Source organism: Oncorhynchus mykiss, chromosome 15 (genome assembly GCF_057628025.1).
Source record: "Oncorhynchus mykiss isolate SJ-2025 chromosome 15, ASM5762802v1, whole genome shotgun sequence".
In the NCBI taxonomy this organism is placed as follows: domain Eukaryota; kingdom Metazoa; phylum Chordata; class Actinopteri; order Salmoniformes; family Salmonidae; genus Oncorhynchus; species Oncorhynchus mykiss.
This window is the reverse complement of record NC_143036.1, coordinates 21,051,580-21,062,275: the sequence shown is the minus strand read 5'-3', so window position 1 is coordinate 21,062,275 and position 10,696 is coordinate 21,051,580. Positions and strand designations below refer to the sequence as shown.

General features: G+C 42.2%; 1 long non-coding RNA gene across 1 annotated transcript; it reads right to left on the bottom strand.

Annotated features, from left to right (window-relative positions):
• Nucleotides 1-3,390: 3,390 nt before the first annotated feature.
• On the bottom strand, nt 3,391-5,946 carry LOC149977417 (uncharacterized). The gene is made up of 2 exons (XR_016487014.1): nt 5,740-5,946; nt 3,391-5,403 (listed from the first exon to the last, which is right to left on the bottom strand). It is a non-coding gene; the product is annotated as an uncharacterized LOC149977417 (long non-coding RNA).
• Between the last annotated feature and the right edge of the window lie 4,750 nt (nt 5,947-10,696).

Here is a 10,696-nt window from a genome sequence, read left to right as displayed (position 1 = left end):
CTCAGTTTCAGCACTACATACTTTGCAGTTGGTACTTGGTACTATATATTTCAAGAAAAGCAAAACGTTGTAAAAAAACAGAGTAATATTTAAAAAATGTCACTAAACTTTTTTGGTTACTACATGATTCCATATGTGTTATTTCTTAGGTTTAATGTCTTCACTATTATTCTACAATGTAGAAAAGAGTAAAAACAAAAAAGACAAACCCTTAAATGAGTTGGTGTGTCCAAACTGGTGTGTCCAAAGTTCCAGTCAAAAGTTTGGACACAACAACTCATTTAAGGGTTTGTCTTTATTTTTTACTCTTTTCTACATGGAATCATGTAGTAACCCAAAAAGTTTTATACAAAGCAAAATCAATTTTTTATAATTTTTTTAAATATTCATTCTTCAAAATAACCACCTTTGCCTTGATGACAGCTTTGTACACTCTTAGAATTCTCTCAACCAGCTTCACCTGGAATGCTTTTCCAACAGTCTTGAAGGAGGTCCCACATATGCTGAGCACTTGTTGACTGCTTTTCCAATTCATCCCAAACCATTTCAATTGGGTTGAGGTCGGGTGATAATTTGTTGAAAAAACAAATGATAGTGGGACTAAGCGCAAACCAGATGGGATGGTGTATCGCTGCCGAATGCTGTGGTAGCCATGCTGGTTAAGTGTGCCTTGAATTCACAGACAGTGTCACCAGCAAAGCACCCCCACACCATCACACCTCCACCTCCATGCTTCATGGTGGGAAACACACATACAGACATCATCCGTTCACCTACTCTGCATCTCACAAAGACACCGCGGTTAGAACCAAAAATCTCATATTTGGACTCAGACTAAAGGACAGATTTCCATCGGTCTAAAATCCATTGCTTGTGTTTCTTGGCCAAAGCAAGTCTCTTCTTATTATTGGTGTCCTTTACTAGTGGTTTCTTTGCAGCAATTCGACCATGAAGGCCTGATTCACACAGTCTCCTCCGAACAGTTGATGTTGAGATGTGTCTGTTACTTGAACTCTGTGAAGCATTTATTTGGTCTGAAATTTCTGAGGTTGGTAACTCCAACGAACTTATCCTCTGCAGCAGAGGTAACTCTGGGTCTTCTTTATAGCGCTTGATGATTTTTGCGACTGCACTTGAAGAAACTTTCAACGTTCTTACCATTTTACGGATTGATTGACCTTCATGTCTTAAAGTAATGACGGACTGTTGTTTCTCTTTGCTTATTTGAGCTGTTATTGCAATAATATGAACTTTCACCAAATAGGGCTATCTTCTTGTCAACCCTAACTTGTCACAACACAACTGATTGGCTCAAAAGTATTAAGATGGAAAGAAATTCCACAAATAAACTTTTAACAAGGCACACCTGTTAATTGAAATGCATTCCAGGTGACTACCTCATGAAGCTGGTTGAGAGAATGCCAGGAGTGTGCAAAAGCTGCCATCAAGGAAAAGGGTGGCTACTTTAAAGAATCTCAAATATATTTAGATTGGTTTAACACTTTTTTTGGTACCTACATGATTCCATATATGTTATTTCATAGTTTTGATTATTCTACAATGTAGAAAGTTAAATAGTTAAAATAAAGAAAAACACTGGAATGAGTAGGTGTGTCCAAACTTTTGACTGGGATTGTACATATTACCTTGACTTGGCAGTTGAGATTAGTTAGTGTCTACTGTCTATACCAGGGGTGTCAAACTCATTCCATGGAGGGCCTAGTGTCTGCGGGTTTTGGGTTTTTCCTTTCAGTTAAGACCTAGACAACCAGGTGAGGGGAGTTCTTTACTAATTACTGACCTTAATTCATCAATCAAGTACAAGGGAGGAGAGGAAACCCACAGACACTCGGCCCTCCGTGGAATGAGTGTGACATGTGGTGTATATTGTTAGTAATCCTACATTTTGGACCAGGAGATCAACACTGCTCTAATAGACTGGCTGCAGATAGTATCTAATAAACAGAGGGCCATTATTGGAAATGAATGATCTTAAATGATGGGACAAACATCAGAGGTCATTCAGTCATCTAGCCACACAAGTACCTGTTATTAATTACCAGCTAAATTTGTGCATAAAATACCAAACAATTCACTGAGGATAGACCAGATTATCCCCGGACATAAGCCTCGGAAACATAAATATCTTTAATTCTTCCCCCATTTGTATTTTATTCAGCATGGGCTGTGACTGGGTCTCGGCCTCACATGGTGTCCATTAACGTTAAGCAAGAAAATCATGATATTTAAGTCGGCCATCTTACTGTTGATCACCTACTTATCTTAAACCCTTGTTAATCTAGTTGGGAGGCCACAGTGCCTGTGTATTTGTTTGTTTTGATTACTTCATAGTCTGACCACCATGTATCACCGACTGGGAACAGACAGGAAACATCTCGACTGGGTTCAATGGTCGTACGTTTCCTCTAAGGGATCAGCCATGGTTGTGTCTCTGGATCATTGTGGGTGGCACACAAGATTCCCTGTGGAACGATACAGTATGAAGCAAATTGAGCAGGTAGGCCTACCTTTGACAATGATCAATCATGTATGGTGTCCATGTCAAGACAGTCACCCCGTCTGTTCTAATATGGACACCGTAAAGGAGGTCAATGTAGCACTATAGAGAACATTGACGTCGGCCATTGTCTGTCCCTTTTTGACAATCAACATAACACCTAGTGACACATCCAGTTGCTGAATTCATCTCTCTCACATTACTATTAAAAGGCTGATGATGACGTGAACAGGTTGGAAACACTGGTTACACAAGGGAGTGATGGCATGACATTTCCTCTTAAGGTTCCATTCAATAGAACCTGCATTGGAGTATTCATGTAGTATCATATACCTACAGTACATTTCCCCCCATGGTCAAATGAAATTGCAGAATGGCTTTGGGTATTGCAGGAATAACAGAGAGAATCCTCACATGTATTGATGCTACCCGTTTTCAAGATAGGGCACACATATAGTAAGATACAACCTTAACGCTGCTAAGGCACTTTTGATTGAATTCGCCCCAAAGGAAATGAAATATGCTTGTGTAAGCCACACGGCCAAGACCTGGACAGTGGCTCATTGCTCCGTGTATTTCTGGGTGCACAATAGCATTCAAAGGACATCCATCCAACAACAGACAAATGCTACTAAAACTGTACTTGTCAAGTCAGAAGATTTATTACCATGAGTCACTTTGCCTTTCTGCTCATGTTAGCTCTACACAATGAAGTCCTTTAAAAAAAAATATATATATATTATTATTATTTTTTTTTTTTTACAAATGACTGATATATATTATTTGTTAAGTCATGTACACAGTGCCAGGACTCCCCCATGTGCTTTGAATTGTCTGTTAATTGAGTTTGGATGAGAGCATACCATAATACGTCTGTATTACTTTGTTTTATTAAAGGGATTCTTGGTCATTATAGTAGAAGTCATGTACACTTGAACTCAATGGAAGACAACCCAGCTAACTGGCTAATGATTGTGTTGTAATTCCAAATGTAAGTCATGGTTTTGTTTGTTGATTTGTTTGTTTTAGTCTTTTGGTCAGCCTTTCAATTTTTGTCGATGTAGCTCCGAGACCTTTTGGAAGGAAAAGAGCACTTTGGAAATGTAGAGCTAACAATTCATAATTGAACGCTCCCCAAAAAATAAATGAGTGATTATTAATGCAAATATTTCCTTCCAAACTTGGCACAGTTTTTTCTTGTTGTGCATGCATACCTCTCTGAATAATGTTATTTTATTGCTGAGTTCAATATTTCTAGCAGGCCTTCCAACAGTTAATCAGCTTACATGGTAAGAAAACCTAGCGGAGTGAGCTAAGCTGCAAAATATGTCATATAAACAAGTGGTAAAACAATCAAGTTTCTGCACTCCCAGGACTAAAACCAGTATACTGTAACAGACATGTGAGATGTTTTTTTTTTTTACACCAAGCTAGTTTTGACTTATCAGGATCAGGTTCCTGTTGCGTTGGAGTGTAATAGTCATTTGTTCTTGGTATTTTACATGTTTCCAAAAGAATGTGGTAGAACAAAAGAGTGGTGAGGCATGATACAGTAAAGCAACTCTCCTGAGGTATATTCATTCCCTGTCAACAATACAACCAAGGTCAGGGTTCGCTATTATGACTACCAATGGTCCTGTTTGGTAGTCCTCGTTGCTGTAGGAATTCCCCCATTGGAAGGCAATTGTTCAACTGTCACTGCTCTGAATTCCATGTATGGAAAGCTATCACCTTCTGGTTATGATACATATGAAAAAATATGTAATGTGTAGGGCATTTTGGTTTGCGTTGATCTACTCAGTGAACGGATATAGTTTTTCCAAAATATTTTAATACCAATACGCATTTTAAGCTTGAAGGAAAAATATATCCACAATAGCAAATCTCCTTTAATCTCAGATTCGCTGTGTCCTTTAATCTGGGACTTGGTGTGATTATTTTTTGGACAAGACAAAGCTGCAGAATGACCACAGGACACAGTCGTGTAGGGCTGGTTCTCTTCCCATTATATCTCAGTAGATTCAGCATGGCTGATACATTCTGTCACCCTTCTGTGCAAATCCTCATGATATCTGCTCTGCACGCACTCACGGCATGCTGGGAAATTAACTTGTTCTGTCACCCCCATCCTCCTCAGCCCTCCCAGGGGGACAGAGGGGACACTGGGGAGGGACCCTAAACACTGAACTAGGAGGTCATCCATCAAGAGGGGGGTTCTGCGGAGACAATGAGGGGGCCTGGTCCATGATAAACAAAACAAAACACTGGCTGCAAGTAGAAGACAGTGAGTGTCTGTTTTAGAAGGGGCTGTGTTGTGTTTGGGGTGTGTGTGTGGGGGGATCGTCTTTTTGGACGTCGGGGCAGTGTTCTGCTTGGCTGATCGTCCTGCGACCGAGCATATGTCACCAGTCTAGCAGCGAACCGCCTCCTCTGCTCGGGACCACGTCGTTAGTGCCATCTGTGACAGTACCCATGAGAGGCTGCATGGTGCTTGGGATCAGACAGTTTTGGGGGGATGAGGGGGTGACTAAGAGGGAGGAAGAGAGGGCGAGATGGGAGCTAGGAGCCCCTCTAACCCTAAGAAGACGGAGGTCTGGGGTGAACTCAAAACTCCAAGACACCAGTATGGGAATGATTAGGGTCTGGGGGAGGCGAGACATCCACATCCAGCGTGCAGATAGAGGAAATGCTGGAATAATAGGAGCAGCAAGACTAAATGGCCTATCAAACACACCCCTCACTGACCTCCCTGGAGTCGGGCTGGCCACGATGAAAGATCCAGGCACTTTTTTCTTCTAATGATTTCCTCAGTAATCAGCGCAGCGGAAGTGCTGGAGTCCAGGGTGATTAGCTGGAAAGGATTCCTTAATCGCTGGGTTCTCATGCTTTGAAAAAAGAAAGAGAGCGAAAGAAAGAGAGAGAGGGAAGGGGGGGTGAGGAGAAGAGGAAACAAGGGTGATAAAAGGGGGGCATGTTTGAAGGCCAAGGGCAGCAAATAGCCTGAGAGGACTGGGCTGCCCACTGCAAACTGTCTGAAGTAACGGACACAACTCACGATACTCAGGATAAAGTCGAGGTCTTGATATTTGACAACTCAAAACAAAGTGTTCCAAACACACACAAAGCAAGTCTATGTCAAAATGTTTAATCACTGATATGATTTTCAGAATCCAACTACCCATCTGACCCATTCAATAACCACCAAGATCAAAGATACTCACATGGGACTGATTACATTTGCTTGCTTTGTTTGAGCTGTGCAGACAATACTTAATATACATATCCACTTGTACTTGACATTCATAAATATCCACTACGGAGCCATCCTCACAAAACGTATGGTGCAATCAAATAACTCGTTGGATAACATGTCAGATTGAACAAGTCCTGTGAAATGTCTCCTTTATGAAGCACTACATCTCCCAGACAAAGAGAAGGAAGACAGTTCTCTGGTCTGAGGATGACTGATGCTGGGATCACCCCATTAAACCAAACCACAGGAATGAGTGGCTGGGTGAGTCAGACACGCAAGCAGACACAAGTCCCACAATTCCCACCGTTTGTCTGTAACCCAGCTCATGAGACTGGCACTGCAGCACTGATACAGTACACATTAAACTGCATCACAGCAGTATCGAAACACGTACTGGGATAGTTGGCACTAACTTAACGCGCTAATGATCATTCTCTGTAATAATGACAAAGCTGCTAGTAAAGAGAGTAGAAAAGTGAGTAGGTTGACAACATGGTTAGCGTGGACATTGACAGAGAAGGTGAGGGTGGAGTATCCATAACATCTAACAATGCTGTGAGGGGAGGAGAGGGGAGCTAGAGAGACAATGGAGAGCACACCTGACACCTTCCCAAGCTGACTTAGTGATGTTTGGTGGTGAAATTAAAGGGTTGCGGTGAAACAATATCGATGTCTGGTGTCCTCTTGGTTTTCCTTTCAGGAGCTGAATTCCTGTTTGAATGATACTCGGTGTCTGATTCCCCGAGCCTAATGTGCCTAAGTCGTTGAATGCGGCGTTCGGTTTCGTCGTCAACAATGACTATGTACGCTGGCATTCCTGGAGCATACTGTACCAAAATACAGAAGCAACCAAGTCTGTTTGACAAACCCAGCATATTGTTTTCATTTGGGAATTTCCCGCCTCGAACTCTGTCCTTCAACTGGCGTGTACAATATGTCCTGTCCCCAATATTTTTCTTGATTTGTGGTCATGTTACAAATATTAACTCCTGAAAAAGTCCCCTGAAACGTGAACACATCTCCAAACAGATATTGGGAAAGGGGGATACCTAGTCAGTTGTCCAACTGAATGTATTGTGTCTTTCGCATTTAACCCAACCCCTCTGAATCAGAGAGGTATACACTGAGTATAGGAAACATTAGGAACACCTGCTCTTTTCATGACATAGACTGACCAGGTGAATCCAGGTGAAAAATTATTGATGTCTCCTGTTAAATCCACTTCAGTCAGTGTAGATGAGGGGAGGAGACAGGTTAAAGGATTTCTAAGCTTTGAGACAATTGAGACATGAACTGTGTATGTGTGCCATTCAAAGGGTGAATGGGCAAGACAAAATATTTAAGTAACTTTGAACAGGGTATGGTAGCAGGTGCCAGGCTCACCGGTTTGAGTGTGTCAAGACCTGCAACGCTGCTGGGTTTTTCACGCTCAACAGTTTCCCGTGTGTATCAAGAATGGTCCACCACACAAAGCATTGGAGTCAACATGGGCCAGCATCCCTGTGGAATGCTTGAGACCTTGTAGAGTCCATGCCCCGACGAATTGAGGCTGTTCTGGGGCAAAGGGGGGTGCAACTCAATATTAGGAAGGTGTTCTTAATGTTGCGTACACTCAGTGTATGTCCACTTATCTGCACTACAATAGCAGCTCCACCTGGGACATTATCTTAAAGGCTGCAGATGCTTGGTTCGTCTCACAAACGACAGTGTTTTCTTCTCAAGCATCGTGTTGAAGGTACCTCTGTCATAGCTTTCAACGCCGTCCATCTCCCTTTGTGGAGTACATAGGCATACCTATGCTTTTAAAAGCATTGAGCTCAATGTAAGAGTGTGTTAGGATTTCTCTACCTACCTGCTGCTAGGCCTGGAGGCTCACTGAAGACATCACTCTCATTCCTTCACACACCTCCATCTCTTGACCTCCACCTCTTCCCCCTCTCAACCATTACCCAAAGTATTTAGCTACCACTGCCCAAATTGCTTCTACAGACATGTCACATTTAATCATCTGAATGTCAGACTTTTCAATTGAATATCACTCAGTGCAACAGAAAAGCCCCGTAGCTGACAGGCGAGCAGGTGATATGAGTAGCACGGCTAGAGTAATGAATATAGTAATTAGACAACCCGCATTTTCAGAAGAGCTTAAACGTTTAGAGAAATAGTATCAGTATCACTTCACCCGAGCTAAAGGTTGGCAGGTCTTTCTTTTGAACTTAAAATGAGCATTCGTGGGTGAAATAAACAATCTTGGATTTTCCCTCCCAGGATCCTCCTCTTCTCTCAACCACCTTGATAGGGAGAGAGGAGAGATAAAGAGAGAGAGAGAGAGAGAGAGAGAGGGGTAAAGAGAGAGAGAGAGGTAAATAGAGAGAGAGGTAAAGAGAGAGAGAGAGAGCGAGAGAACAAGGCACCGAGCTTCTTCATCTCCCCATCCTGCACACAGCAAGCTGTCAGCGATCCTCTCCGTGCTCACCGCGTCCAGCCCCGGGAGCGATGGCATTTCAAATAGCCTTATAAATCAACAGTTATGTCACCCCGCCACAACCATTAACACAGGCATGGGAAAACTCCCAACTTTTTCCACAGCTTCTGATGTGCAGGCTTGTGTTTCAGTAGATTCTCCAACCAGACCAGTATAATATTTTTTATTTAACCTTTATTTAACCGGGATATTCAAATAAGAACAAATTCTTATTTACGATGACGGCCTGGCATGAGGCTAAAGGCCTCCTGTGTGGACGGGGGCTGGGATAAAAAGTAAGACAAAACGGACAACACAGACAGAAGACACTGGCAATAGCACTAATATAACAGCAAACAAACAGTGCACGGACGTGTGTGTGTGTGTGTGTGTGTGTGAGCGACAATTGTGCGAGCGTGCATGTGTTCTACCTCCGGTGACCTGTCTCTCCTTCAGCTAACATCACACCTACAGGCCCCCTGTGTGTTGAAGGCCCAGAATACCCTGAATACTCTGGCCTCTGCTCTGCTACCATCAACTTAGGCTGTCTCACAGGGCATAAAACACCTGCCCTTCTCTACCTGTCAGGCTATATTGAGAGGCAGAGGCCCTTACCTATTCTTGGGAACAGTAGAAACCTTTGAAACAATTGTTTTGAAGGTCAGTTTATAAAGGGTTCATAAAGCTTTATCAAACAGATGACTATCCATTAGTTAATTGTTTGTTAATCGTTATAATGCATTAGTGAATCCATGTATTCTGTCTGTATTTATTACTTGGACCTGTGATCATATAAATCATTAAGTCTAACAGTTAACAAACTTTGTAATGCTGTTTTCTAAGTAGTTTATAAGCAGAATATCAAAGCTTACATTTACCATCATTAAAATTAGCTAAAGATAGCTTGTATTCTCTTTTTTTACCCGGTCTATGCTTAATCTTAGTGTTTAAATGTGGTTCAATGCTTGATAGAAACATAGCACTTTAATCTAGTGACTTGTCATCGTTTTAGAGTAACATTTAGTTTCACTTTCAAACTTTGTCAATGCCCTGTACAACCTCCCCTGCACCTGCTGCAAAATAATTTGCCAGCCAAAACAAGTGATCCATGCTAAGGTAGGAAGGTTGTTGGTTAAATATAGGACTAATGCAGAGCAGGATAATCAGGAGTTCTCATCGCTGGGATCCCCAGAGAGTGATCCGGCGTGTGACATGGCTGTCAAAACACTGACAGATTGTTTTACCAACTCTACACCCCTGACTGACACCTATTCCCCTGGGTTCCCAAGGCTTGCTTTGACACGGTAAATACGCTCTATAAACAGCCTATTGAGCAACCCTTTACCAAGAGCTTAATATGTATTTTTACAGCATTATTACAAAACTCATTCAGAATAAATGGGAGCAAAAATGTGGAGAGTTTGATGAGGCCTCGAGTCAAACAGGAAATGGGGAAATGACAATGTCCTAGGATGCTTTTGTTGTTGTCATGGCAATTAAATCATTTCCATACCCTCTCTTTGTTCTCTTGGTACATAAGACATTAAACATTCTTGGATTGTTTTTTGGCCCAGAGCATTTTTTGTACTAGTGGCAGAGAAAGTCTCCCTAATATGTAGGTCATTGACCCCTATGGGCCCAAAGACTGTGAGACATTGAGAACTGAGAGAGCTGGTTTACTGGTTCAAATTGGCTGCATGTGTCCTTTTGCATTTTGTTAGTCATTCCATTAGCGAAAAAGCATGAGGCTTTTTAATATGCCAAAAATCCAATAAGGCCATTAAACTATATTGACACATGACAGTTCATTATGCTGCCGTATGTCACCGACAGAATATATTGGTTAAATGCTTCCTGTGACAGAAGGCACTAAGACTAATCTGGAATAATTGAAGATCAATCAAGTTAAAGCAGTGTTGGTCTGGACAGGATCTGTCTGCTGGGGAACATCTCAGGGATACCGGAAAGCCGTGCTCTTATGCCATCAGAGACACACAAACAGTTTTGACAGGAAGCAAAGACACAAGCACACACGCACGCACACACACTCACCACCTTCTGCCCCACAAAAACTTTAATTTCTGGAAGTGAGACATTTGCGACAAGCCACTAATGCTGTAATGATGACTTCCAGCAGGGAAACAGTGAGAGGTAGTCGGTCCCACATCCAGCCATCCTAACCAGTCAGGAAACCCTCGGTCCTGGCAACATCACACACTAAATGAATAACCTCAATTAGGACAGAGCAACACTCTAATGATGCCCAGCAAAACATTTGACATCCAGCCCTATCATGTCTGGCGATGGCCAACGGACGTTGCTTTGTTGCATTATACATCAACCATTACCGCACATATTATATTCATCTTCCAGAGGCAAATATAGTTTCAAATGAGGGGAATTTGTACGCCGTAGCAATTCTATCACAACACTCGTGAATAATCGGGAGCGGGAGAAGCCG